General features: G+C 43.6%; 25 non-coding genes across 25 annotated transcripts; all 25 read right to left on the bottom strand.

The window, feature by feature from the left end:
- Positions 1-441: 441 nt before the first annotated feature.
- Positions 442-513, bottom strand: TRNAM-CAU (transfer RNA methionine (anticodon CAU)). Its single transcript has one exon. It is a non-coding gene; the product is annotated as a tRNA-Met (tRNA).
- Positions 514-1417: 904 nt separating this feature from the next.
- Positions 1418-1489, bottom strand: TRNAG-CCC (transfer RNA glycine (anticodon CCC)). Its single transcript has one exon. It is a non-coding gene; the product is annotated as a tRNA-Gly (tRNA).
- A 546-nt stretch (positions 1490-2035) lies between these two features.
- On the bottom strand, positions 2036-2107 carry TRNAM-CAU (transfer RNA methionine (anticodon CAU)). Its single transcript has one exon. It is a non-coding gene; the product is annotated as a tRNA-Met (tRNA).
- Positions 2108-3017: 910 nt separating this feature from the next.
- TRNAG-UCC (transfer RNA glycine (anticodon UCC)) lies at positions 3018-3089 on the bottom strand. The gene has a single exon. It is a non-coding gene; the product is annotated as a tRNA-Gly (tRNA).
- A 547-nt stretch (positions 3090-3636) lies between these two features.
- TRNAM-CAU (transfer RNA methionine (anticodon CAU)) lies at positions 3637-3708 on the bottom strand. Its single transcript has one exon. It is a non-coding gene; the product is annotated as a tRNA-Met (tRNA).
- An 894-nt stretch (positions 3709-4602) lies between these two features.
- On the bottom strand, positions 4603-4674 carry TRNAG-CCC (transfer RNA glycine (anticodon CCC)). Its single transcript has one exon. It is a non-coding gene; the product is annotated as a tRNA-Gly (tRNA).
- Positions 4675-5220: 546 nt separating this feature from the next.
- Positions 5221-5292, bottom strand: TRNAM-CAU (transfer RNA methionine (anticodon CAU)). Its single transcript has one exon. It is a non-coding gene; the product is annotated as a tRNA-Met (tRNA).
- Positions 5293-6201: 909 nt separating this feature from the next.
- On the bottom strand, positions 6202-6273 carry TRNAG-UCC (transfer RNA glycine (anticodon UCC)). The gene has a single exon. It is a non-coding gene; the product is annotated as a tRNA-Gly (tRNA).
- A 547-nt stretch (positions 6274-6820) lies between these two features.
- On the bottom strand, positions 6821-6892 carry TRNAM-CAU (transfer RNA methionine (anticodon CAU)). Its single transcript has one exon. It is a non-coding gene; the product is annotated as a tRNA-Met (tRNA).
- Positions 6893-7796: 904 nt separating this feature from the next.
- On the bottom strand, positions 7797-7868 carry TRNAG-CCC (transfer RNA glycine (anticodon CCC)). Its single transcript has one exon. It is a non-coding gene; the product is annotated as a tRNA-Gly (tRNA).
- A 546-nt stretch (positions 7869-8414) lies between these two features.
- On the bottom strand, positions 8415-8486 carry TRNAM-CAU (transfer RNA methionine (anticodon CAU)). The gene has a single exon. It is a non-coding gene; the product is annotated as a tRNA-Met (tRNA).
- Positions 8487-9396: 910 nt separating this feature from the next.
- On the bottom strand, positions 9397-9468 carry TRNAG-UCC (transfer RNA glycine (anticodon UCC)). The gene has a single exon. It is a non-coding gene; the product is annotated as a tRNA-Gly (tRNA).
- A 547-nt stretch (positions 9469-10015) lies between these two features.
- Positions 10016-10087, bottom strand: TRNAM-CAU (transfer RNA methionine (anticodon CAU)). The gene has a single exon. It is a non-coding gene; the product is annotated as a tRNA-Met (tRNA).
- Positions 10088-12581: 2494 nt separating this feature from the next.
- On the bottom strand, positions 12582-12653 carry TRNAG-UCC (transfer RNA glycine (anticodon UCC)). The gene has a single exon. It is a non-coding gene; the product is annotated as a tRNA-Gly (tRNA).
- Positions 12654-13200: 547 nt separating this feature from the next.
- Positions 13201-13272, bottom strand: TRNAM-CAU (transfer RNA methionine (anticodon CAU)). Its single transcript has one exon. It is a non-coding gene; the product is annotated as a tRNA-Met (tRNA).
- A 905-nt stretch (positions 13273-14177) lies between these two features.
- On the bottom strand, positions 14178-14249 carry TRNAG-CCC (transfer RNA glycine (anticodon CCC)). The gene has a single exon. It is a non-coding gene; the product is annotated as a tRNA-Gly (tRNA).
- A 546-nt stretch (positions 14250-14795) lies between these two features.
- On the bottom strand, positions 14796-14867 carry TRNAM-CAU (transfer RNA methionine (anticodon CAU)). The gene has a single exon. It is a non-coding gene; the product is annotated as a tRNA-Met (tRNA).
- Positions 14868-15776: 909 nt separating this feature from the next.
- TRNAG-UCC (transfer RNA glycine (anticodon UCC)) lies at positions 15777-15848 on the bottom strand. Its single transcript has one exon. It is a non-coding gene; the product is annotated as a tRNA-Gly (tRNA).
- Positions 15849-16395: 547 nt separating this feature from the next.
- On the bottom strand, positions 16396-16467 carry TRNAM-CAU (transfer RNA methionine (anticodon CAU)). The gene has a single exon. It is a non-coding gene; the product is annotated as a tRNA-Met (tRNA).
- Positions 16468-17371: 904 nt separating this feature from the next.
- On the bottom strand, positions 17372-17443 carry TRNAG-CCC (transfer RNA glycine (anticodon CCC)). Its single transcript has one exon. It is a non-coding gene; the product is annotated as a tRNA-Gly (tRNA).
- A 546-nt stretch (positions 17444-17989) lies between these two features.
- On the bottom strand, positions 17990-18061 carry TRNAM-CAU (transfer RNA methionine (anticodon CAU)). Its single transcript has one exon. It is a non-coding gene; the product is annotated as a tRNA-Met (tRNA).
- A 910-nt stretch (positions 18062-18971) lies between these two features.
- TRNAG-UCC (transfer RNA glycine (anticodon UCC)) lies at positions 18972-19043 on the bottom strand. The gene has a single exon. It is a non-coding gene; the product is annotated as a tRNA-Gly (tRNA).
- Positions 19044-19590: 547 nt separating this feature from the next.
- Positions 19591-19662, bottom strand: TRNAM-CAU (transfer RNA methionine (anticodon CAU)). The gene has a single exon. It is a non-coding gene; the product is annotated as a tRNA-Met (tRNA).
- Positions 19663-20556: 894 nt separating this feature from the next.
- On the bottom strand, positions 20557-20628 carry TRNAG-CCC (transfer RNA glycine (anticodon CCC)). Its single transcript has one exon. It is a non-coding gene; the product is annotated as a tRNA-Gly (tRNA).
- Positions 20629-21174: 546 nt separating this feature from the next.
- TRNAM-CAU (transfer RNA methionine (anticodon CAU)) lies at positions 21175-21246 on the bottom strand. Its single transcript has one exon. It is a non-coding gene; the product is annotated as a tRNA-Met (tRNA).
- Between the last annotated feature and the right edge of the window lie 77 nt (positions 21247-21323).

Here is a 21323-nt window from a genome sequence, read left to right as displayed (position 1 = left end):
AATAGAAAGTTTTTTGCAGAGGGTAAGGAACTGGGATTGAAACCAAGGACAAAGCTGTGCAGAAGAGAAGAATGGAAAGCTGCATTACAAATAATAGATAAGAATATATAGAGGCAGCATGGGAAGCAAAACAGGGAAGAGAAATACAGAACATTCAATTAAATGCCCAGGAGATAGATAAGAGCAGAACAAAAAGGAAAGAATGAAATTCAAAGCCTGCCCATAAAAGTGTTTGAAGGTCCCACCAGTCATTTATGCTTATTATTGTGTGTCTTTACTTTCAAAGTACAGGGTGGATCATTTGATGATCCCTCTCTTGTATTTCAGCAGACACAGATATTTGACAAGTATTTTCTCACATAGCTGGCACAAGCTTGTGCTTTTCCTTGCTGGCAGCGTGGAAATGACAGCTTGGTCCTTGGAAGGAAAGTCAAGCAAAATTAGCAGAGGATGGTTTCGATCCATCGACCTCTGGGTTATGGGCCCAGCACGCTTCCGCTGCGCCACTCTGCTCTGTTGTGAAAGTGTTCTTTTTATGCAGATAGGGAGCATTAAGCAGAGTAGCGTGGGATTGGTACGGCTCTCACCTCATTTGCCTAAGTATATTGCAAGGCATGCTGGGTACAGAAAAACTTCATCTTCCCCTCTCACAATCAGTCATAACTGAAAGTCAGACACTCTTAGGCACTAGCCGTTTCAGACCTTTATCAAGACAGCATGTCATGAACCCTCTCTCTCTCTCTCTGTGATCCTAGCACTAGCATGCTCAGGATTTGGCTTTACCTGGGAGCCAGAGATCTACCCGGTGAGGGCTTGCCCGGTGTGAGGCTTTTGAGCGTTTGGGAGCGTTCGGGACGTGAGTGGACGTTGGACAGGAAACTCTGCGAATTTGAAGCATCCAACATTCCTGCTGCAGTGAGCGGCTCTTTCCATGGACATCTGCCTCTAGGATTCCTCTCAACTTGCCTTCTGATAAAACATTTTGTGAGCAGCAATTACCTTCGACAGCTACAAGGTGGCGCTACATTCTGGTAAGTGCACAAGTATGCACAAAATGTTAGGGACTTTTGCCAGATTTATCGGTGGATCTTGCATATTTTTTTCAGAGGCTAGATATTGCCTAGAAATGCTTTTTAACATAGAGATGTTGGAGTTATAATGTCTGGTCGGGCCTCAGCCCTTCCATTGTTTGCCCACTGTAACATATTTATTACCAGCACATGTGAGTTGTGACTCTGCTTTATAAAACTTATCATATATTAGGACAATGAATGTATCAGAAGGTGCGATTGAGATGTTTGCCTATGTATTTGTTTATTTTTTTATATATGGCTGATTAATCTGTTCATGAAATTTCCATTTTGAGACATGTTGCATTAAAATATGTCCTGCTTGCAGAATATATAAGCATTTTCACTGCGTTGGCCGGGAATCGAACCCGGGTCAACTGCTTGGGAAGCAGCTATGCTCACCACTATACCACCAACGCCCTCTGATGTGTGTGCTCTCGGTTCTAAATATTACGTTACCGAAATCAATGACTATCTTGCAACAGCTTCAATGGTGCATTTGGTTTCGATACCAACATGAGAAGTAGTAGAACGTTTTTTGCAGAGGGTAAGGAACTGGGGATTGAAACCAAGGACAAAGTTGTGCAGAAGAGAAGAAATGAAATGCAACAGTACAAAAAGTAGAAATCAGCATATATAGGCAGCATGGGAAGCAAAGCAGGGAAGAGAAAGAGAGAACATTCCATGAAATGCCCAGGAGATAGATAAGAGCAGAAAAAAAAGGGAAGAATGAAATTCAAAGCATGCCCAGAAAGTTGTGTGAAGCTCCCACCAGTCATTTATGGTTATAGTTGTGTGTCTTTACTTTCAAAGTACAGGGTTGATCCTTTCACGAACACTCTTGTATTACACAGACACAGATAGTTGAGAAGTCTTTTCTCACATAGCTGGCACAAGCTTGCGCTTTTCCTTTCTGGCAGTGTGGAAATGACAGCTTGGTCCTTGGAAGGAAAGTCAAGCAAAATTAGCAGAGGATGGTTTCGATCCATCGACCTCTGGGTTATGGGCCCAGCACGCTTCCGCTGCGCCACTCTGCTCGTTCATGAAGGTGATCTCTTTATGCAGATGAGGAGGCATTCAGCGGAGTGAAGTGGCATTGGTCGGGCTCTCACCTCATTTGCCTAATTATATCGCAAGGCATGCTGGGTGCAGAAAATCTTCATCTTCCCCTCTCACAATCAGTCATAACTGATAGTCCAGACCCTCTTACGCACTAGCCGTTTCAGGCCTTTATCAAGACAGCAGCTCTCCAACACTCTCTGTCTCTCTCTCTCTGTGATCCTAGTGCTAGCATGCTCAGGATTTGGCTTTACCTGGGAGCCAGAGATCTACCCGGTGAGGGCTTGCCCGGTGTAAGGCTTTTGAGCGTTTGGGAGCGTTCGGTACATGAGAGGACGTTGGACTGGAAACTATGCAAATTTGAAGCATCCAACCTTCCTGCTGCAGTCGGGGGCTCTTTCCATGGACATCTGCCTTTTGGATTCCTCTAAACTTGCCCTCTGATGAAACATTTTTTGAGCTGCAGTTACCTCCGACGTCTACAAGGTGGCGCTACATTCAGGTGAGGGCACAAGTATGCACAAAATGTTGGCGACTTTCACCAGATTTATCGATGGATCTTGCATATTGTTTTCAGAGGCTAGATATTGCCTAGGAAATGGTTTTTAACATAGAGATGCTGGAGTTATAATGTGTGGTCGGGCCTCAGCCCTTTCATTGTCTGCCCACTGTAAATATTTTTTACCAGCACATGTGAGTGGTGACTCTGCTTTATGAAACTTATCATATATTAGGACAATGAATATAGCAGAAGGGGCGATTGAGATGCTTGCCTACATATTTGTTTATTTTTTATATAACGGCTGATTAATCTGTTCATTATATTTCCATTTTGTGACATGTTGCATTAAAATATATCCTGCTTGCAGAATATATAAGTATTTGTACTGCGTTGGCCGGGAATCGAACCCGGGTCAACTGCTTGGAAGGCAGCTATGCTCACCACTATACCACCAACGCCCTCTGATCTGTGCGCTCTCGGTTCTTAACATTAGGATCCTGAGTTCAATGACTATCTTGCACCAGCTTCAATGGTGCATTTGGTTTAGATACCAACATGAAAAGCAATAGAAAGTTTTTTGCAGAGGGTAAGGAACTGGGATTGAAACCAAGGACAAAGCTGTGCAGAAGAGAAGAATGGAAAGCTGCATTACAAATAATAGATAAGAATATATAGAGGCAGCATGGGAAGCAAAACAGGGAAGAGAAATACAGAACATTCAATTAAATGCCCAGGAGATAGATAAGAGCAGAACAAAAAGGAAAGAATGAAATTCAAAGCCTGCCCATAAAAGTGTTTGAAGGTCCCACCAGTCATTTATGCTTATTATTGTGTGTCTTTACTTTCAAAGTACAGGGTGGATCATTTGATGATCCCTCTCTTGTATTTCAGCAGACACAGATATTTGACAAGTATTTTCTCACATAGCTGGCACAAGCTTGTGCTTTTCCTTGCTGGCAGCGTGGAAATGACAGCTTGGTCCTTGGAAGGAAAGTCAAGAAAAATTAGCAGAGGATGGTTTCGATCCATCGACCTCTGGGTTATGGGCCCAGCACGCTTCCGCTGCGCCACTCTGCTCTGTTGTGAAAGTGTTCTTTTTATGCAGATAGGGAGCATTAAGCAGAGTAGCGTGGGATTGGTACGGCTCTCACCTCATTTGCCTAAGTATATTGCAAGGCATGCTGGGTACAGAAAAACTTCATCTTCCCCTCTCACAATCAGTCATAACTGAAAGTCAGACACTCTTAGGCACTAGCCGTTTCAGACCTTTATCAAGACAGCATGTCATGAACCCTCTCTCTCTCTCTCTGTGATCCTAGCACTAGCATGCTCAGGATTTGGCTTTACCTGGGAGCCAGAGATCTACCCGGTGAGGGCTTGCCCGGTGTGAGGCTTTTGAGCGTTTGGGAGCGTTGTGGACGTTGGACAGGAAACTCTGCGAATTTGAAGCATCCAACATTCCTGCTGCAGTGAGCGGCTCTTTCCATGGACATCTGCCTCTAGGATTCCTCTCAACTTGCCTTCTGATAAAACATTTTGTGAGCAGCAATTACCTTCGACAGCTACAAGGTGGCGCTACATTCTGGTAAGTGCACAAGTATGCACAAAATGTTAGGGACTTTTGCCAGATTTATCGGTGGATCTTGCATATTTTTTTCAGAGGCTAGATATTGCCTAGAAATGCTTTTTAACATAGAGATGTTGGAGTTATAATGTCTGGTCGGGCCTCAGCCCTTCCATTGTTTGCCCACTGTAACATATTTATTACCAGCACATGTGAGTTGTGACTCTGCTTTATAAAACTTATCATATATTAGGACAATGAATGTATCAGAAGGTGCGATTGAGATGTTTGCCTATGTATTTGTTTATTTTTTTATATATGGCTGATTAATCTGTTCATGAAATTTCCATTTTGAGACATGTTGCATTAAAATATGTCCTGCTTGCAGAATATATAAGCATTTTCACTGCGTTGGCCGGGAATCGAACCCGGGTCAACTGCTTGGGAAGCAGCTATGCTCACCACTATACCACCAACGCCCTCTGATGTGTGTGCTCTCGGTTCTAAATATTACGTTCCCGAAATCAATGACTATCTTGCAACAGCTTCAATGGTGCATTTGGTTTCGATACCAACATGAGAAGTAGTAGAACGTTTTTTGCAGAGGGTAAGGAACTGGGGATTGAAACCAAGGACAAAGTTGTGCAGAAGAGAAGAAATGAAATGCAACAGTACAAATAGTAGAAATCAGCATATATAGGCAGCATGGGAAGCAAAGCAGGGAAGAGAAAGAGAGAACATTCCATGAAATGCCCAGGAGATAGATAAGAGCAGAAAAAAAAGGGAAGAATGAAATTCAAAGCATGCCCAGAAAGTTGTGTGAAGCTCCCACCAGTCATTTATGGTTATAGTTGTGTGTCTTTACTTTCAAAGTACAGGGTTGATCCTTTCACGAACACTCTTGTATTACACAGACACAGATAGTTGAGAAGTCTTTTCTCACATAGCTGGCACAAGCTTGCGCTTTTCCTTTCTGGCAGTGTGGAAATGACAGCTTGGTCCTTGGAAGGAAAGTCAAGCAAAATTAGCAGAGGATGGTTTCGATCCATCGACCTCTGGGTTATGGGCCCAGCACGCTTCCGCTGCGCCACTCTGCTCGTTCGTGAAAGTGATCTCTTTATGCAGATGAGGAGGCATTCAGCGGAGTGAAGTGGGATTGGTCGGGCTCTCACCTCATTTGCCTAATTATATCGCAAGGCATGCTGGGTGCAGAAAATCTTCATCTTCCCCTCTCACAATCAGTCATAACTGATAGTCCAGACCCTCTTAGGCACTAGCCGTTTCAGGCCTTTATCAAGACAGCAGCTCTCCGACACTCTCTGTCTCTCTCTCTCTGTGATCCTAGTGCTAGCATGCTCAGGATTTGGCTTTACCTGGAAGCCAGAGATCTACCCGGTGAGGGTTTGCCCGGTGTAAGGCTTTTGAGCGTTGGGAGCGTTCGGTACATGAGAGGACGTTGGACTGGAAACTATGCAAATTTGAAGCATCCAACCTTCCTGCTGCAGTCGGGGGCTCTTTCCATGGACATCTGCCTTTTGGATTCCTCTAAACTTGCCCGCTGATGAAACATTTTTTGAGCTGCAGTTACCTCCGACGTCTACAAGGTGGCGCTACATTCAGTTGAGGGCACAAGTATGCACAAAATGTTGGCGACTTTCACCAGATTTTTCGATGGATCTTGCATATTGTTTTCAGAGGCTAGATATTGCCTAGGAAATGGTTTTTAACATAGAGATGCTGGAGTTATAATGTGTGGTCTGGCCTCAGCCCTTTCATTGTCTGCCCACTGTAAATATTTTTTACCAGCACATGTGAGTGGTGACTCTGCTTTATGAAACTTATCATATATTAGGACAATGAATATAGCAGAAGGGGCGATTGAGATGCTTGCCTACATATTTGTTTATTTTTTATATAACGGCTGATTAATCTGTTCATTATATTTCCATTTTGTGACATGTTGCATTAAAATATATCCTGCTTGCAGAATATATAAGTATTTGTACTGCGTTGGCCGGGAATCGAACCCGGGTCAACTGCTTGGAAGGCAGCTATGCTCACCACTATACCACCAACGCCCTCTGATCTGTGTGCTCTCGGTTCTTAACATTAGGATACTGAGTTCAATGACTATCTTGCACCAGCTTCAATGGTGCATTTGGTTTAGATACCAACATGAAAAGCAATAGAAAGTTTTTTGCAGAGGGTAAGGAACTGGGATTGAAACCAAGGACAAAGCTGTGCAGAAGAGAAGAATGGAAAGCTGCATTACAAATAATAGATAAGAATATATAGAGGCAGCATGGGAAGCAAAACAGGGAAGAGAAATACAGAACATTCAATTAAATGCCCAGGAGATAGATAAGAGCAGAACAAAAAGGAAAGAATGAAATTCAAAGCCTGCCCATAAAAGTGTTTGAAGGTCCCACCAGTCATTTATGCTTATTATTGTGTTTCTTTACTTTCAAAGTACAGGGTGGATCATTTGATGATCCCTCTCTTGTATTTCAGCAGACACAGATATTTGACAAGTATTTTCTCACATAGCTGGCACAAGCTTGTGCTTTTCCTTGCTGGCAGCGTGGAAATGACAGCTTGGTCCTTGGAAGGAAAGTCAAGCAAAATTAGCAGAGGATGGTTTCGATCCATCGACCTCTGGGTTATGGGCCCAGCACGCTTCCGCTGCGCCACTCTGCTCTGTTGTGAAAGTGTTCTTTTTATGCAGATAGGGAGCATTAAGCAGAGTAGCGTGGGATTGGTACGGCTCTCACCTCATTTGCCTAAGTATATTGCAAGGCATGCTGGGTACAGAAAAACTTCATCTTCCCCTCTCACAATCAGTCATAACTGAAAGTCAGACACTCTTAGGCACTAGCCGTTTCAGACCTTTATCAAGACAGCATGTCATGAACCCTCTCTCTCTCTCTCTGTGATCCTAGCACTAGCATGCTCAGGATTTGGCTTTACCTGGGAGCCAGAGATCTACCCGGTGAGGGCTTGCCCGGTGTGAGGCTTTTGAGCGTTTGGGAGCGTTCGGGACGTGAGTGGACGTTGGACAGGAAACTCTGCGAATTTGAAGCATCCAACATTCCTGCTGCAGTGAGCGGCTCTTTCCATGGACATCTGCCTCTAGGATTCCTCTCAACTTGCCTTCTGATAAAACATTTTGTGAGCAGCAATTACCTTCGACAGCTACAAGGTGGCGCTACATTCTGGTAAGTGCACAAGTATGCACAAAATGTTAGGGACTTTTGCCAGATTTATCGGTGGATCTTGCATATTTTTTTCAGAGGCTAGATATTGCCTAGAAATGCTTTTTAACATAGAGATGTTGGAGTTATAATGTCTGGTCGGGCCTCAGCCCTTCCATTGTTTGCCCACTGTAACATATTTATTACCAGCACATGTGAGTTGTGACTCTGCTTTATAAAACTTATCATATATTAGGACAATGAATGTATCAGAAGGTGCGATTGAGATGTTTGCCTATGTATTTGTTTATTTTTTTATATATGGCTGATTAATCTGTTCATGAAATTTCCATTTTGAGACATGTTGCATTAAAATATGTCCTGCTTGCAGAATATATAAGCATTTTCACTGCGTTGGCCGGGAATCGAACCCGGGTCAACTGCTTGGGAAGCAGCTATGCTCACCACTATACCACCAACGCCCTCTGATGTGTGTGCTCTCGGTTCTAAATATTACGTTACCGAAATCAATGACTATCTTGCAACAGCTTCAATGGTGCATTTGGTTTCGATACCAACATGAGAAGTAGTAGAACGTTTTTTGCAGAGGGTAAGGAACTGGGGATTGAAACCAAGGACAAAGTTGTGCAGAAGAGAAGAAATGAAATGCAACAGTACAAAAAGTAGAAATCAGCATATATAGGCAGCATGGGAAGCAAAGCAGGGAAGAGAAAGAGAGAACATTCCATGAAATGCCCAGGAGATAGATAAGAGCAGAAAAAAAAGGGAAGAATGAAATTCAAAGCATGCCCAGAAAGTTGTGTGAAGCTCCCACCAGTCATTTATGGTTATAGTTGTGTGTCTTTACTTTCAAAGTACAGGGTTGATCCTTTCACGAACACTCTTGTATTACACAGACACAGATAGTTGAGAAGTCTTTTCTCACATAGCTGGCACAAGCTTGCGCTTTTCCTTTCTGGCAGTGTGGAAATGACAGCTTGGTCCTTGGAAGGAAAGTCAAGCAAAATTAGCAGAGGATGGTTTCGATCCATCGACCTCTGGGTTATGGGCCCAGCACGCTTCCGCTGCGCCACTCTGCTCGTTCATGAAGGTGATCTCTTTATGCAGATGAGGAGGCATTCAGCGGAGTGAAGTGGCATTGGTCGGGCTCTCACCTCATTTGCCTAATTATATCGCAAGGCATGCTGGGTGCAGAAAATCTTCATCTTCCCCTCTCACAATCAGTCATAACTGATAGTCCAGACCCTCTTACGCACTAGCCGTTTCAGGCCTTTATCAAGACAGCAGCTCTCCAACACTCTCTGTCTCTCTCTCTCTGTGATCCTAGTGCTAGCATGCTCAGGATTTGGCTTTACCTGGGAGCCAGAGATCTACCCGGTGAGGGCTTGCCCGGTGTAAGGCTTTTGAGCGTTTGGGAGCGTTCGGTACATGAGAGGACGTTGGACTGGAAACTATGCAAATTTGAAGCATCCAACCTTCCTGCTGCAGTCGGGGGCTCTTTCCATGGACATCTGCCTTTTGGATTCCTCTAAACTTGCCCTCTGATGAAACATTTTTTGAGCTGCAGTTACCTCCGACGTCTACAAGGTGGCGCTACATTCAGGTGAGGGCACAAGTATGCACAAAATGTTGGCGACTTTCACCAGATTTATCGATGGATCTTGCATATTGTTTTCAGAGGCTAGATATTGCCTAGGAAATGGTTTTTAACATAGAGATGCTGGAGTTATAATGTGTGGTCGGGCCTCAGCCCTTTCATTGTCTGCCCACTGTAAATATTTTTTACCAGCACATGTGAGTGGTGACTCTGCTTTATGAAACTTATCATATATTAAGACAATGAATATAGCAGAAGGGGCGATTGAGATGCTTGCCTACATATTTGTTTATTTTTTATATAACGGCTGATTAATCTGTTCATTATATTTCCATTTTGTGACATGTTGCATTAAAATATATCCTGCTTGCAGAATATATAAGTATTTGTACTGCGTTGGCCGGGAATCGAACCCGGGTCAACTGCTTGGAAGGCAGCTATGCTCACCACTATACCACCAACGCCCTCTGATCTGTGCGCTCTCGGTTCTTAACATTAGGATCCTGAGTTCAATGACTATCTTGCACCAGCTTCAATGGTGCATTTGGTTTAGATACCAACATGAAAAGCAATAGAAAGTTTTTTGCAGAGGGTAAGAAACTGGGATTGAAACCAAGGACAAAGCTGTGCAGAAGAGAAGAATGGAAAGCTGCATTACAAATAATAGATAAGAATATATAGAGGCAGCATGGGAAGCAAAACAGGGAAGAGAAATACAGAACATTCAATTAAATGCCCAGGAGATAGATAAGAGCAGAACAAAAAGGAAAGAATGAAATTCAAAGCCTGCCCATAAAAGTGTTTGAAGGTCCCACCAGTCATTTATGCTTATTATTGTGTGTCTTTACTTTCAAAGTACAGGGTGGATCATTTGATGATCCCTCTCTTGTATTTCAGCAGACACAGATATTTGACAAGTATTTTCTCACATAGCTGGCACAAGCTTGTGCTTTTCCTTGCTGGCAGCGTGGAAATGACAGCTTGGTCCTTGGAAGGAAAGTCAAGAAAAATTAGCAGAGGATGGTTTCGATCCATCGACCTCTGGGTTATGGGCCCAGCACGCTTCCGCTGCGCCACTCTGCTCTGTTGTGAAAGTGTTCTTTTTATGCAGATAGGGAGCATTAAGCAGAGTAGCGTGGGATTGGTACGGCTCTCACCTCATTTGCCTAAGTATATTGCAAGGCATGCTGGGTACAGAAAAACTTCATCTTCCCCTCTCACAATCAGTCATAACTGAAAGTCAGACACTCTTAGGCACTAGCCGTTTCAGACCTTTATCAAGACAGCATGTCATGAACCCTCTCTCTCTCTCTCTGTGATCCTAGCACTAGCATGCTCAGGATTTGGCTTTACCTGGGAGCCAGAGATCTACCCGGTGAGGGCTTGCCCGGTGTGAGGCTTTTGAGCGTTTGGGAGCGTTGTGGACGTTGGACAGGAAACTCTGCGAATTTGAAGCATCCAACATTCCTGCTGCAGTGAGCGGCTCTTTCCATGGACATCTGCCTCTAGGATTCCTCTCAACTTGCCTTCTGATAAAACATTTTGTGAGCAGCAATTACCTTCGACAGCTACAAGGTGGCGCTACATTCTGGTAAGTGCACAAGTATGCACAAAATGTTAGGGACTTTTGCCAGATTTATCGGTGGATCTTGCATATTTTTTTCAGAGGCTAGATATTGCCTAGAAATGCTTTTTAACATAGAGATGTTGGAGTTATAATGTCTGGTCGGGCCTCAGCCCTTCCATTGTTTGCCCACTGTAACATATTTATTACCAGCACATGTGAGTTGTGACTCTGCTTTATAAAACTTATCATATATTAGGACAATGAATGTATCAGAAGGTGCGATTGAGATGTTTGCCTATGTATTTGTTTATTTTTTTATATATGGCTGATTAATCTGTTCATGAAATTTCCATTTTGAGACATGTTGCATTAAAATATGTCCTGCTTGCAGAATATATAAGCATTTTCACTGCGTTGGCCCGGAATCGAACCCGGGTCAACTGCTTGGGAAGCAGCTATGCTCACCACTATACCACCAACGCCCTCTGATGTGTGTGCTCTCGGTTCTAAATATTACGTTCCCGAAATCAATGACTATCTTGCAACAGCTTCAATGGTGCATTTGGTTTCGATACCAACATGAGAAGTAGTAGAACGTTTTTTGCAGAGGGTAAGGAACTGGGGATTGAAACCAAGGACAAAGTTGTGCAGAAGAGAAGAAATGAAATGCAACAGTACAAAAAGTAGAAATCAGCATATATAGGCAGCATGGGAAGCAAAGCAGGGAAGAGAAAGAGAGAACATTCCATGAAATGCCCAGGAGATAGATAAGAGCAGAAAAAAAAGGGAAGAATGAAATTCAAAGCATGCCCAGAAAGTTGTGTGAAGCTCCCACCAGTCATTTATGGTTATAGTTGTGTGTCTTTACTTTCAAAGTACAGGGTTGATCCTTTCACGAACACTCTTGTATTACACAGACACAGATAGTTGAGAAGTCTTTTCTCACATAGCTGGCACAAGCTTGCGCTTTTCCTTTCTGGCAGTGTGGAAATGACAGCTTGGTCCTTGGAAGGAAAGTCAAGCAAAATTAGCAGAGGATGGTTTCGATCCATCGACCTCTGGGTTATGGGCCCAGCACGCTTCCGCTGCGCCACACTGCTCGTTCATGAAGGTGATCTCTTTATGCAGATGAGGAGGCATTCAGCGGAGTGAAGTGGCATTGGTCGGGCTCTCACCTCATTTGCCTAATTATATCGCAAGGCATGCTGGGTGCAGAAAATCTTCATCTTCCCCTCTCACAATCAGTCATAACTGATAGTCCAGACCCTCTTACGCACTAGCCGTTTCAGGCCTTTATCAAGACAGCAGCTCTCCAACACTCTCTGTCTCTCTCTCTCTGTGATCCTAGTGCTAGCATGCTCAGGATTTGGCTTTACCTGGGAGCCAGAGATCTACCCGGTGAGGGCTTGCCCGGTGTAAGGCTTTTGAGCGTTTGGGAGCGTTCGGTACATGAGAGGACGTTGGACTGGAAACTATGCAAATTTGAAGCATCCAACCTTCCTGCTGCAGTCGGGGGCTCTTTCCATGGACATCTGCCTTTTGGATTCCTCTAAACTTGCCCTCTGATGAAACATTTTTTGAGCTGCAGTTACCTCCGACGTCTACAAGGTGGCGCTACATTCAGGTGAGGGCACAAGTATGCACAAAATGTTGGCGACTTTCACCAGATTTATCGATGGATCTTGCATATTGTTTTCAGAGGCTAGATATTGCCTAGGAAATGGTTTTTAACATAGAGATGCTGGAGTTATAATGTGTGGTCGGGCCTCAGCCCTTTCATTGTCTGCCCACTGTAAATATTTTTTACCAGCACATGTGAGTGGTGACTCTGCTTTATGAAACTTATCATATATTAGGACAATGAATATAGCAGAAGGGGCGATTGAGATGCTTGCCTACATATTTGTTTATTTTTTATATAACGGCTGATTAATCTGTTCATTATATTTCCATTTTGTGACATGTTGCATTAAAATATATCCTGCTTGCAGAATATATAAGTATTTGTACTGCGTTGGCCGGGAATCGAACCCGGGTCAACTGCTTGGAAGGCAGCTATGCTCACCACTATACCACCAACGCCCTCTGATCTGTGCGCTCTCGGTTCTTAACATTAGGATCCTGAGTTCAATGACTATCTTGCACCAGCTTCAATGGTGCATTTGGTTTAGATACCAACATGAAAAGCAATAGAAAGTTTTTTGCAGAGGGTAAGGAACTGGGATTGAAACCAAGGACAAAGCTGTGCAGAAGAGAAGAATGGAAAGCTGCATTACAAATAATAGATAAGAATATATAGAGGCAGCATGGGAAGCAAAACAGGGAAGAGAAATACAGAACATTCAATTAAATGCCCAGGAGATAGATAAGAGCAGAACAAAAAGGAAAGAATGAAATTCAAAGCCTGCCCATAAAAGTGTTTGAAGGTCCCACCAGTCATTTATGCTTATTATTGTGTGTCTTTACTTTCAAAGTACAGGGTGGATCATTTGATGATCCCTCTCTTGTATTTCAGCAGACACAGATATTTGACAAGTATTTTCTCACATAGCTGGCACAAGCTTGTGCTTTTCCTTGCTGGCAGCGTGGAAATGACAGCTTGGTCCTTGGAAGGAAAGTCAAGAAAAATTAGCAGAGGATGGTTTCGATCCATCGACCTCTGGGTTATGGGCCCAGCACGCTTCCGCTGCGCCACTCTGCTCTGTTGTGAAAGTGTTCTTTTTATGCAGATAGGGAGCATTAAGCAGAGTAGCGTGGGATTGGTACGGCTCTCACCTCATTTGCCTAAGTATATTGCAAGGCATGCTGGGTACAGAAAAACTTCATCTTCCCCTCTCACAATCAGTCATAACTGAAAGTCAGACACTCTTAGGCACTAGCCGTTTCAGACCTTTATCAAGACAGCATGTCATGAACCCTCTCTCTCTCTCTCTGTGATCCTAGCACTAGCATGCTCAGGATTTGGCTTTACCTGGGAGCCAGAGATCTACCCGGTGAGGGCTTGCCCGGTGTGAGGCTTTTGAGCGTTTGGGAGCGTTCGGTACATGAGAGGACGTTGGACTGGAAACTATGCAAATTTGAAGCATCCAACATTCCTGCTGCAGTGAGCGGCTCTTTCCATGGACATCTGCCTCTAGGATTCCTCTCAACTTGCCTTCTGATAAAACATTTTGTGAGCAGCAATTACCTTCGACAGCTACAAGGTGGCGCTACATTCTGGTAAGTGCACAAGTATGCACAAAATGTTAGGGACTTTTGCCAGATTTATCGGTGGATCTTGCATATTTTTTTCAGAGGCTAGATATTGCCTAGAAATGCTTTTTAACATAGAGATGTTGGAGTTATAATGTCTGGCCGGGCCTCAGCCCTTCCATTGTTTGCCCACTGTAACATATTTATTTCCAGCACATGTGAGTTGTGACTCTGCTTTATAAAACTTATCATATATTAGGACAATGAATGTATCAGAAGGTGCGATTGAGATGTTTGCCTATGTATTTGTTTATTTTTTTTATATATGGCTGAATAATCTGTTCATGAAATTTCCATTTTGAGACATGTTGCATTAAAATATATCCTGCTTGCAGAATATATAAGCATTTTCACTGCGTTGGCCGGGAATCGAACCCGGGTCAACTGCTTGGGAAGCAGCTATGCTCACCACTATACCACCAACGCCCTCTGATGTGTGTGCTCTCGGTTCTAAATATTACGTTCCCGAAATCAATGACTATCTTGCAACAGCTTCAATGGTGCATTTGGTTTCGATACCAACATGAGAAGTAGTAGAACGTTTTTTGCAGAGGGTAAGGAACTGGGGATTGAAACCAAGGACAAAGTTGTGCAGAAGAGAAGAAATGAAATGCAACAGTACAAATAGTAGAAATCAGCATATATAGGCAGCATGGGAAGCAAAGCAGGGAAGAGAAAGAGAGAACATTCCATGAAATGCCCAGGAGATAGATAAGAGCAGAAAAAAAAGGGAAGAATGAAATTCAAAGCATGCCCAGAAAGTTGTGTGAAGCTCCCACCAGTCATTTATGGTTATAGTTGTGTGTCTTTACTTTCAAAGTACAGGGTTGATCCTTTCACAAACACTCTTGTATTACACAGACACAGATAGTTGAGAAGTCTTTTCTCACATAGCTGGCACAAGCTTGCGCTTTTCCTTTCTGGCAGTGTGGAAATGACAGCTTGGTCCTTGGAAGGAAAGTCAAGCAAAATTAGCAGAGGATGGTTTCGATCCATCGACCTCTGGGTTATGGGCCCAGCACGCTTCCGCTGCGCCACTCTGCTCGTTCGTGAAAGTGATCTCTTTATGCAGATGAGGAGGCATTCAGCGGAGTGAAGTGGGATTGGTCGGGCTCTCACCTCATTTGCCTAATTATATCGCAAGGCATGCTGGGTGCAGAAAATCTTCATCTTCCCCTCTCACAATCAGTCATAACTGATAGTCCAGACCCTCTTAGGCACTAGCCGTTTCAGGCCTTTATCAAGACAGCAGCTCTCCGACACTCTCTGTCTCTCTCTCTCTGTGATCCTAGTGCTAGCATGCTCAGGATTTGGCTTTACCTGGAAGCCAGAGATCTACCCGGTGAGGGTTTGCCCGGTGTAAGGCTTTTGAGCGTTGGGAGCGTTCGGTACATGAGAGGACGTTGGACTGGAAACTATGCAAATTTGAAGCATCCAACCTTCCTGCTGCAGTCGGGGGCTCTTTCCATGGACATCTGCCTTTTGGATTCCTCTAAACTTGCCCGCTGATGAAACATTTTTTGAGCTGCAGTTACCTCCGACGTCTACAAGGTGGCGCTACATTCAGTTGAGGGCACAAGTATGCACAAAATGTTGGCGACTTTCACCAGATTTTTCGATGGATCTTGCATATTGTTTTCAGAGGCTAGATATTGCCTAGGAAATGGTTTTTAACATAGAGATGCTGGATTTATAATGTGTGGTCTGGCCTCAGCCCTTTCATTGTCTGCCCACTGTAAATATTTTTTACCAGCACATGTGAGTGGTGACTCTGCTTTATGAAACTTATCATATATTAGGACAATGAATATAGCAGAAGGGGCGATTGAGATGCTTGCCTACATATTTGTTTATTTTTTATATAACGGCTGATTAATCTGTTCATTATATTTCCATTTTGTGACATGTTGCATTAAAATATATCCTGCTTGCAGAATATATAAGTATTTGTACTGCGTTGGCCGGGAATCGAACCCGGGTCAACTGCTTGGAAGGCAGCTATGCTCACCACTATACCACCAACGCCCTCTGATCTGTGCGCTCTCGGTTCTTAACATTAGGATCCTGAGTTCAATGACTATCTTGCACCAGCTTCAATGGTGCATTTGGTTTAGATACCAACATGAAAAGCAATAGAAAGTTTTTTGCAGAGGGTAAGGAACTGGGATTGAAACCAAGGACAAAGCTGTGCAGAAGAGAAGAATGGAAAGCTGCATTACAAATAATAGATAAGAATATATAGAGGCAGCATGGGAAGCAAAACAGGGAAGAGAAATACAGAACATTCAATTAAATGCCCAGGAGATAGATAAGAGCAGAACAAAAAGGAAAGAATGAAATTCAAAGCCTGCCCATAAAAGTGTTTGAAGGTCCCACCAGTCATTTATGCTTATTATTGTGTGTCTTTACTTTCAAAGTACAGGGTGGATCATTTGATGATCCCTCTCTTGTATTTCAGCAGACACAGATATTTGACAAGTATTTTCTCACATAGCTGGCACAAGCTTGTGCTTTTCCTTGCTGGCAGCGTGGAAATGACAGCTTGGTCCTTGGAAGGAAAGTCAAGCAAAATTAGCAGAGGATGGTTTCGATCCATCGACCTCTGGGTTATGGGCCCAGCACGCTTCCGCTGCGCCACTCTGCTCTGTTGTGAAAGTGTTCTTTTTATGCAGATAGGGAGCATTAAGCAGAGTAGCGTGGGATTGGTACGGCTCTCACCTCATTTGCCTAAGTATATTGCAAGGCATGCTGGGTACAGAAAAACTTCATCTTCCCCTCTCACAATCAGTCATAACTGAAAGTCAGACACTCTTAGGCACTAGCCGTTTCAGACCTTTATCAAGACAGCATGTCATGAACCCTCTCTCTCTCTCTCTGTGATCCTAGCACTAGCATGCTCAGGATTTGGCTTTACCTGGGAGCCAGAGATCTACCCGGTGAGGGCTTGCCCGGTGTGAGGCTTTTGAGCGTTTGGGAGCGTTCGGTACATGAGAGGACGTTGGACTGGAAACTATGCAAATTTGAAGCATCCAACATTCCTGCTGCAGTGAGCGGCTCTTTCCATGGACATCTGCCTCTAGGATTCCTCTCAACTTGCCTTCTGATAAAACATTTTGTGAGCAGCAATTACCTTCGACAGCTACAAGGTGGCGCTACATTCTGGTAAGTGCACAAGTATGCACAAAATGTTAGGGACTTTTGCCAGATTTATCGGTGGATCTTGCATATTTTTTTCAGAGGCTAGATATTGCCTAGAAATGCTTTTTAACATAGAGATGTTGGAGTTATAATGTCTGGCCGGGCCTCAGCCCTTCCATTGTTTGCCCACTGTAACATATTTATTTCCAGCACATGTGAGTTGTGACTCTGCTTTATAAAACTTATCATATATTAGGACAATGAATGTATCAGAAGGTGCGATTGAGATGTTTGCCTATGTATTTGTTTATTTTTTTATATATGGCTGATTAATCTGTTCATGAAATTTCCATTTTGAGACATGTTGCATTAAAATATGTCCTGCTTGCAGAATATATAAGCATTTTCACTGCGTTGGCCGGGAATCGAACCCGGGTCAACTGCTTGGGAAGCAGCTATGCTCACCACTATACCACCAACGCCCTCTGATGTGTGTGCTCTCGGTTCTAAATATTACGTTACCGAAATCAATGACTATCTTGCAACAGCTTCAATGGTGCATTTGGTTTCGATACCAACATGAGAAGTAGTAGAACGTTTTTTGCAGAGGGTAAGGAACTGGGGATTGAAACCAAGGACAAAGTTGTGCAGAAGAGAAGAAATGAAATGCAACAGTACAAAAAGTAGAAATCAGCATATATAGGCAGCATGGGAAGCAAAGCAGGGAAGAGAAAGAGAGAACATTCCATGAAATGCCCAGGAGATAGATAAGAGCAGAAAAAAAAGGGAAGAATGAAATTCAAAGCATGCCCAGAAAGTTGTGTGAAGCTCCCACCAGTCATTTATGGTTATAGTTGTGTGTCTTTACTTTCAAAGTACAGGGTTGATCCTTTCACGAACACTCTTGTATTACACAGACACAGATAGTTGAGAAGTCTTTTCTCACATAGCTGGCACAAGCTTGCGCTTTTCCTTTCTGGCAGTGTGGAAATGACAGCTTGGTCCTTGGAAGGAAAGTCAAGCAAAATTAGCAGAGGATGGTTTCGATCCATCGACCTCTGGGTTATGGGCCCAGCACGCTTCCGCTGCGCCACTCTGCTCGTTCATGAAGGTGATCTCTTTATGCAGATGAGGAGGCATTCAGCGGAGTGAAGTGGCATTGGTCGGGCTCTCACCTCATTTGCCTAATTATATCGCAAGGCATGCTGGGTGCAGAAAATCTTCATCTTCCCCTCTCACAATCAGTCATAACTGATAGTCCAGACCCTCTTACGCACTAGCCGTTTCAGGCCTTTATCAAGACAGCAGCTCTCCAACACTCTCTGTCTCTCTCTCTCTGTGATCCTAGTGCTAGCATGCTCAGGATTTGGCTTTACCTGGGAGCCAGAGATCTACCCGGTGAGGGCTTGCCCGGTGTAAGGCTTTTGAGCGTTTGGGAGCGTTCGGTACATGAGAGGACGTTGGACTGGAAACTATGCAAATTTGAAGCATCCAACCTTCCTGCTGCAGTCGGGGGCTCTTTCCATGGACATCTGCCTTTTGGATTCCTCTAAACTTGCCCTCTGATGAAACATTTTTTGAGCTGCAGTTACCTCCGACGTCTACAAGGTGGCGCTACATTCAGGTGAGGGCACAAGTATGCACAAAATGTTGGCGACTTTCACCAGATTTATCGATGGATCTTGCATATTGTTTTCAGAGGCTAGATATTGCCTAGGAAATGGTTTTTAACATAGAGATGCTGGAGTTATAATGTGTGGTCGGGCCTCAGCCCTTTCATTGTCTGCCCACTGTAAATATTTTTTACCAGCACATGTGAGTGGTGACTCTGCTTTATGAAACTTATCATATATTAGGACAATGAATATAGCAGAAGGGGCGATTGAGATGCTTGCCTACATATTTCTTTATTTTTTATATAACGGCTGATTAATCTGTTCATTATATTTCCATTTTGTGACATGTTGCATTAAAATATATCCTGCTTGCAGAATATATAAGTATTTGTACTGCGTTGGCCGGGAATCGAACCCGGGTCAACTGCTTGGAAGGCAGCTATGCTCACCACTATACCACCAACGCCCTCTGATCTGTGCGCTCTCGGTTCTTAACATTAGGATCCTGAGTTCAATGACTATCTTGCACCAGCTTCAATGGTGCATTTGGTTTAGATACCAACATGAAAAGCAATAGAAAGTTTTTTGCAGAGGGTAAGGAACTGGGATTGAAACCAAGGACAAAGCTGTGCAGAAGAGAAGAATGGAAAGCTGCATTACAAATAATAGATAAGAATATATAGAGGCAGCATGGGAAGCAAAACAGGGAAGAGAAATACAGAACATTCAATTAAATGCCCAGGAGATAGATAAGAGCAGAACAAAAAGGAAAGAATGAAATTCAAAGCCTGCCCATAAAAGTGTTTGAAGGTCCCACCAGTCATTTATGCTTATTATTGTGTGTCTTTACTTTCAAAGTACAGGGTGGATCATTTGATGATCCCTCTCTTGTATTTCAGCAGACACAGATATTTGACAAGTATTTTCTCACATAGCTGGCACAAGCTTGTGCTTTTCCTTGCTGGCAGCGTGGAAATGACAGCTTGGTCCTTGGAAGGAAAGTCAAGAAAAATTAGCAGAGGATGGTTTCGATCCATCGACCTCTGGGTTATGGGCCCAGCACGCTTCCGCTGCGCCACTCTGCTCTGTTGTGAAAGTGTTCTTTTTATGCAGATAGGGAGCATTAAGCAGAGTAGCGTGGGATTGGTACGGCTCTCACCTCATTTGCCTAAGTATATTGCAAGGCATGCTGGGTACAGAAAAACTTCATCTTCCCCTCTCACAATCAGTCATAACTGAAAGTCAGACACTCTTAGGCACTAGCCGTTTCAGACCTTTATCAAGACAGCATGTCATGAACCCTCTCTCTCTCTCTCTGTGATCCTAGCACTAGCATGCTCAGGATTTGGCTTTACCTGGGAGCCAGAAATCTACCCGGTGAGGGCTTGCCCGGTGTGAGGCTTTTGAGCGTTTGGGAGCGTTGTGGACGTTGGACAGGAAACTCTGCGAATTTGAAGCATCCAACATTCCTGCTGCAGTGAGCGGCTCTTTCCATGGACATCTGCCTCTAGGATTCCTCTCAACTTGCCTTCTGATAAAACATTTTGTGAGCAGCAATTACCTTCGACAGCTACAAGGTGGCGCTACATTCTGGTAAGTGCACAAGTATGCACAAAATGTTAGGGACTTTTGCCAGATTTATCGGTGGATCTTGCATATTTTTTTCAGAGGCTAGATATTGCCTAGAAATGCTTTTTAACATAGAGATGTTGGAGTTATAATGTCTGGTCGGGCCTCAGCCCTTCCATTGTTTGCCCACTGTAACATATTTATTACCAGCACATGTGAGTTGTGACTCTGCTTTATAAAACTTATCATATATTAGGACAATGAATGTATCAGAAGGTGCGATTGAGATGTTTGCCTATGTATTTGTTTATTTTTTTATATATGGCTGATTAATCTGTTCATGAAATTTCCATTTTGAGACATGTTGCATTAAAATATGTCCTGCTTGCAGAATATATAAGCATTTTCACTGCGTTGGCCGGGAATCGAACCCGGGTCAACTGCTTGGGAAGCAGCTATGCTCACCACTATACCACCAACGCCCTCTGATGTGTGTGCTCTCGGTTCTAAATATTACGTTCCCGAAATCAATGACTATCTTGCAACAGCTTCAATGGTGCATTTGGTTTCGATACCAACATGAGAAGTAGTAGAACGTTTTTTGCAGAGGGTAAGGAACTGGGGATTGAAACCAAGGACAAAGTTGTGCAGAAGAGAAGAAATGAAATGCAACAGTACAAAAAGTAGAAATCAGCATATATAGGCAGCATGGGAAGCAAAGCAGGGAAGAGAAAGAGAGAACATTCCATGAAATGCCCAGGAGATAGATAAGAGCAGAAAAAAAAGGGAAGAATGAAATTCAAAGCATGCCCAGAAAGTTGTGTGAAGCTCCCACCAGTCATTTATGGTTATAGTTGTGTGTCTTTACTTTCAAAGTACAGGGTTGATCCTTTCACGAACACTCTTGTATTACACAGACACAGATAGTTGAGAAGTCTTTTCTCACATAGCTGGCACAAGCTTGCGCTTTTCCTTTCTGGCAGTGTGGAAATGACAGCTTGGTCCTTGGAAGGAAAGTCAAGCAAAATTAGCAGAGGATGGTTTCGATCCATCGACCTCTGGGTTATGGGCCCAGCACGCTTCCGCTGCGCCACTCTGCTCGTTCATGAAGGTGATCTCTTTATGCAGATGAGGAGGCATTCAGCGGAGTGAAGTGGCATTGGTCGGGCTCTCACCT

This window comes from Lissotriton vulgaris, unplaced genomic scaffold, assembly GCF_964263255.1.
Source record: "Lissotriton vulgaris unplaced genomic scaffold, aLisVul1.2 SCAFFOLD_975, whole genome shotgun sequence".
NCBI lineage: Eukaryota > Metazoa > Chordata > Amphibia > Caudata > Salamandridae > Lissotriton > Lissotriton vulgaris.
The sequence above is the reverse complement of the archived record's forward strand: the minus strand, read 5'-3'. Positions and strand labels throughout refer to the sequence as shown.